At 41.0% G+C, this 6028-nt stretch overlaps 1 long non-coding RNA gene across 1 annotated transcript; it reads right to left on the bottom strand.

The window, feature by feature from the left end:
• Positions 1–1404: 1404 nt before the first annotated feature.
• On the bottom strand, positions 1405–4526 carry LOC123070570 (uncharacterized). Its single transcript, XR_006433824.1, has 2 exons — positions 4244–4526; positions 1405–3999 (listed from the first exon to the last, which is right to left on the bottom strand). It is a non-coding gene; the product is annotated as an uncharacterized lncRNA (long non-coding RNA).
• Between the last annotated feature and the right edge of the window lie 1502 nt (positions 4527–6028).

Below are 6028 nucleotides of genomic sequence, written 5' to 3'. Positions count from 1 at the left end.
AAATCTACTCAGACATCATAGGATGGCAACACATCATTGGATAATAATATGAAGCATAAAGCACCATGTTCAATTAGAGGGTACAGCGGGTTGTGGGAGAGTGGACCGCTGAATATAGATGGGGGAAGGTGATGGAGATGTTGGTGAAGACGGCGGAGGTGTTGGTGAAGATCGCGGTGATGATGATGGCCCCCGGCGGCGTTCTGGCGCCACCGGAAGCAAGGGGGAGAGAGCCCCCCTTCTTCTTCTTCTTCCTTGACCTCCTCCCTAGATGGGAGAAGAGTTTCCCCTCTTGTCCTTGGCTCCCATGGCGTGGGAGGGGCGAGAGCCCCTCCGAGATTGGATCTATCTCTCTGTTTCTGCGTTCTTAGATTCTACCCCTTCACCGTTTCTTAAATATCCGGAGATCCGTAACTCCGATTGGGGTGAATCTTTCGCCCAGATCTTTCTCATAAAATTAGCTTTCTTGTGCCAGAAGAAGAGCGTCAACCGCCTTACAGGTGGCCCACGAGAGACCAGCGCACACCTAGGGGGGAGGGCGCGCCCCCTGTCTCGTGGCCAGCCCGGACACCATTTCGCGTTGATTCTTCTTCCCAAAAATCATAAATATTCCAAAAAAAATCTCCGTCCGTTTTTATCCCGTTTGGACTCCGTTTAATGTTGGATTTCTGCAAAACAAAAAACATGCAACAGACAGGAACTGCCACTGGGCACTGGATCAATATGTTAGTCCCAAAAAAAGTATAAAAAGTTGCCAAAAGTATATGAAAGTTGTAGAATATTGGCATGGAACAATCAAAAATTATAGATACGACGAAGACGTATCATTCATCATATACCAGCAGTAGCTCATAGCAATTCATCATATAGCAGCACTAGGAGAAGCTCATAGCAATCTATTATATAATTAATACATAAGACAAATAAGCCATCATATTCGTCCACATATGCTAATATTATTTGCACCGTTTGATCAAGAAAATAATGGCTGAGATTTAAAAGATTTTACGTAACATATTAACATGTGCGTACCAATATTTTGAACTACCACGTTGTCACGTGTATACATGCTTATGCACGGAAAGACTTGCATCTGATCTAATTACGTTAGGCTAGGAAGGGTCATCATTAACTAAAAAAGGCTAGCAAGAGTCATGACCATGTACGAGAAAAGGAGTCGGACTCAAGGTCACGGACGTGTACGAATCAGCAAAGGATTCCAAGATTTATCAATTCCCACGTGAACTAAGCAAACCTGTATTTTCCTTTTTCTAATTATTAAGCATCAAGGTATTATATATATATATCCTCTTTTTAATCTGCAAATTATTTTTAACTTCCTTAACATCCAACATATTTCCAGAATTTTTTTGCCTCAGATAATCTACACAATGCAGTCCATTCTTCAAGATACATTAGTAAAATTGTTAGATCATAGTCTCAGAAAACAAAAGGAGGTACGGTCACACGCTCATCCCTTCTACTTATATCACATAGTCATCATTCAACAATAATTTTACAAGACGACATTCAACTCTTGGGTCTGACCCATGATGTACTTTCTCAATAGCTCTTTTATCAAGATGTTAGGATGATCGAACACACAAGACGACCGAAAAATGGAAGGCATGGAAGCAACTCTACCAAATTGCATCAAATATACGCCCGCGACGCCCAAACGCCACAAAGAAACGTCCAACGAACTAAAGACACGACATCAACACCATCAACCTCAGGTAATATCCACATGTAATGCTTCACGTGTGTCAGCATTTGATCTCAGCTCAACCTTGCTTCTAATCTTCTATGTCAAAACTCTTCTAACCATGTTTTTCCATGCATACACACACTGCCATGACAGTAGTGTGAAAGCTACAAAAAGAGCAACACTATAGAACACATATTAATTTATAGTGCCATACCAGATAAACAATATTGATCTCCAGATGTTTTGTATGTGACACCCCCATTATAGTCTCTATATCTCCAAATGCACTTACATGTCCGCAGTCGCAAAACATTATTAAGAAAACTCTGTATGTCACTAACAAAACTAATTTTGTAGAGATGACAGTCCAACATACGTCAGTGCTAGCAGCTCACCACACAAAAAGAAAGAAAGACCAAGCTCTAAACTCAAGGAGCACAAAGAGGACAAGGACTGCAGAGGGAAGAAGAAATACAAACATAGAGGCTCCTAAACAATTGAGAAAGGATAATGCTAAAGAAGGTAAGAAATTGAAGCGTGCAAGAAGCGAAAGTAGCAAAATTAACATTAGAATCAATGTTGGAGCAACAACAGAACCACAACCTCAATAAGTGCTAATAGAAAGACATGGAAATTCAGAAGGCCAACATACAAATGCTAATATTGCAAATCATTGCTATGGTGTGAAGAACGATTAAATTCAACAAAGGAACTAAGACACCCTCTTTTGGAATATGCTGCAAACAGGGAAAAATCAATCTGCCACCACTAAGAGACCCTCCACCATACCTCAGAAACCTCTTAAGAAGTGAAGGGCTGGATTATAAGGTCATACAACTCAATGTTTTCATTCACATCGATGGGAGGAGTTGTGGACAAGGAAATAAACACTCGCAAAGAACTTTCTGTTTTTCGTTTGCGTGGACAGAACTACCACCACATCGGAAATCTTTTACCTAAAGGTACAGACAAACCTTGGTTCACACAGCTGTACATCTATAATAATGTAAATAAGGTGGCAAACAGGATAAGTGCGTCAAGATGCAATGATAATAAATCAACAGTGGACCCCAACATCGTCAAAGAACTGCAAATAATGCTCGACGACAACAACATCCTTGCAAAAACAAAGTAGGAATATATTTGCCTAAGCAAGCATTCTGCCATGGACAACTGTATGTGGCATTATCGAGAGTGACAAACAAGGAAGGATTGAATGTGCTGATCAATAACAAAGAGTGTCCAACTGAAGATGCCACAAAGAATATTGTTTATAAAGAGATATTCTAATTTACAATATAGTTCATCAAGTCAACAAAACTAGAATTTTGCATAGACAATGCATGTGCAATTACATAGAGTCGAAGACAACCTAACCATATATATAAATATGTCTGATATTTCCACAAAATATTACTTTTTTGTTAATTAGTTATTTATTACCCCTGAATATTTTTATCTCTCTTCTAACATCATATAAAAAAGTTGAAGCATGGATATTTTTACATAGCTACATACCTCCGTTTCAAAATATAAGCCTTTTTAGATATTTCAATACAGACTACATACGGATGTATATAGATGTATTTTAGAGTGTAGATTCACTCATTTTGCTCCTTATGTATTCTGTACTGGAATCTCTAAAAAAATTATATTTAGGAACGGAGGGAGTTTTAGAGTGTAGATTCACTCATTTTGCTTCTTATGTAGTCCTTATTGGAATCTCTAAAAAAACTTATATTTAGGAACGGAGGGAGTACTATATTTGATCGTTCTAGAGAAAGTTCACAAATAAATTCCACCTAAATAGCGATTACTAATATCTCTGCAGTAACACTCTCATCACTCTCACGAATACTCTCTCAAAAAAATAGACATCAACATAGCCTCCTCAACCAAATAAATGTATGTGTATTCACGTATATAAATGTTAACAAATACAGACAAGACAATGAATTATTGAAAGATTACATGTGTTATAGGTAGTAGACGAAACAATGATGTATTGAACACCTTTCGCTATATGGAACTTCACATAATTAATACGGATGTGTTGAAGAGACAAGCTAAATTGAAGAGACGATCTAGGTTGGGTAGAATGTCAACTGTTAATTCCCCAAAATAACGCAAGGTAAGCAAACGAGCGGGGGGATATGAGCAACTCTGACATAAATTGAGGCAAACCTTCGCTCGCTTGATCCTAAAAAAACTCCATGCACATATTGGTCACCTCTCTGCATTTGCCCTTCCCGGCTTCTGAGTAGTACCTCACCGGAGAACACTCTCTCCGTCTTGCGAGCATGAAAATTATGAGTAAGAAGAAACCATGCGAAGATAAAAAAAATAGAGAAAGGTCAGTAGACCATAAGCATCTCCTTATCTCCGCCAGAAAAAATCTCCACGAGCTGCAGGCAGGGGATAACAGGAGACCACAAGCCGATTTCTCATGAAGAATCCAAAATCCACACAATTGCTGGATCCTAGCAGACTAAGCATCTGGGAAGGAAGGGGAAGGAGGGGAAGAGGAGAGATTACCTGGAGGAGTGCTGCTGCTTAGGTTCAAGGGGGGCGAACTCCACGGCCATCCAATCGACGGCGGCGCGCGAGCAGCAGGCACGTGTAGTCGAGCTGGAGGACCGGCCGCCGCCAAGAGCCTGCAACGACGACACTCTGCCGCAAATCCTACTCACCACGTCCTTCTCACTTACTGGATCCAACGATCTGTGGATGAATCCCTAGATCAGGGAAGAAAAAGAGAAAAACGAACGAGAATGGGAAATGGGTTCACGTCAAGAGAAAAGAATGGAAAAGGTACAGATGCAAAATACTACTCCCTCCGTCCGGAAATACTTGTCCGAGGAATGGATGTATCTAGATGTATTTTAGTTTTATATACATCCATTTGTATCCATTTCTACGACAAGTATTTCCGGACGGAGAGAGTACTGTACTAGATTAAGACTGTGTAATTTCTCAAAAAAAAAGAGATTAAAACTGTGTCACTTCACACCGCTTCCTCCGATCCCATCTGTCACATGCTGCTCTGTCGCGATTGCATCGAACGGACTGCGAGCGGCCGCACGGGACACACGGAAAACGCGTAAGCACTTTCTAGCATTTTTTTCGGGTGGGGATGCTTAGCCGGCCGTAAGTTATATGAAGTGGAAACAAATATTTCTTTTCTATTCCATATATTCACTCCTATAACGTATTAGGTTTTCATTCCATTTTTACACGAGGGTATATTAGCTACAGAATATACTGTGAAAGATTAGTTATAAAATTGAACTTTCTCAAAAGCACAGAAGCTACGGAATTCAGTATTCCATGATGGATTGGGAACATGTGGTAAAAACAAACAAATTAAGTAATTGTTGCCATTCACACAAAAAAAATGTTGGCCAAACTAAAATAATACTCACTCCATTCAGAAAATGTGTGATGGTTTTAGTTTAAATTTGAATTAAAATCACGACACTTATTTTGAAACGAGGAAGTACATGGACATAACCAAAACACAAACAATGATATGAAGAGGAAAATGCATATTTCCGTACGATACAATGTAAAAAAGAAAACAAAATGCAAGTCATGTGACATATAATTTATTAAAAAAAATATAAAATATATCAATTCTAGCCGTGCAATTGCGCAGGTGGACCCGCTAGTTCATCATATAGCAGCAGCAGGAGCAACTCATAGCAATTCATCATATAGCAGCAGCAGGAGCAGCTTGTAGCAACTCATCATATAGCAGCAGCAGGAGCAGCTTGTAGCAACTCATCATATAGCAGCAGCAGCTCATAGCAACTCATCATACAGCAGCAGCAGCTCATAGCAATTCATCATATAGCAGCAGCAGGAGCAGCTCATAGCAATGCATCATATAGCAGTAACAGAAGCAGCTCATAGCAATTCATCGTATAGTGGATCAGAATGAAAATTTGGCAAAAAATCAGAGGAGATCCTCACCTTGTTGGATGAGCTCATCCTTCAACAGCACCTCAAGGCCATGGCCTGGGAGTAGGGGAGGGGGAATAATGTGCCTTCTGTCGCAGTGTGGCATCAGCCGTAGTTGTGCAGCGCCCGCCAGAGTAGTGCGTCGGACGAGACACAGTGGAGCAGCTGCTGGAGACCATGAGAATGAGGGGTGGCGCCAGAGGGAGGAGCAGCCAGGGAGATTTGCCCCTACCCGCCGGCCATGTAGCCTAGCTGGACATAGCATCGTCGAGGACCAGGCCAGATGGGACCAGTGGCGACGGCTCGCTGGAGGAACCCTAGTGCTGTAGGCAGGGGATCGAGGTAGAGGGAAAGGGGAGA

Source organism: Triticum aestivum, chromosome 3B (assembly GCF_018294505.1).
Source record: "Triticum aestivum cultivar Chinese Spring chromosome 3B, IWGSC CS RefSeq v2.1, whole genome shotgun sequence".
NCBI classification, from domain to species: domain Eukaryota; kingdom Viridiplantae; phylum Streptophyta; class Magnoliopsida; order Poales; family Poaceae; genus Triticum; species Triticum aestivum.
Note: the sequence above shows the minus strand (reverse complement) of the source record. Positions and strands in the feature narration are given on the sequence as shown.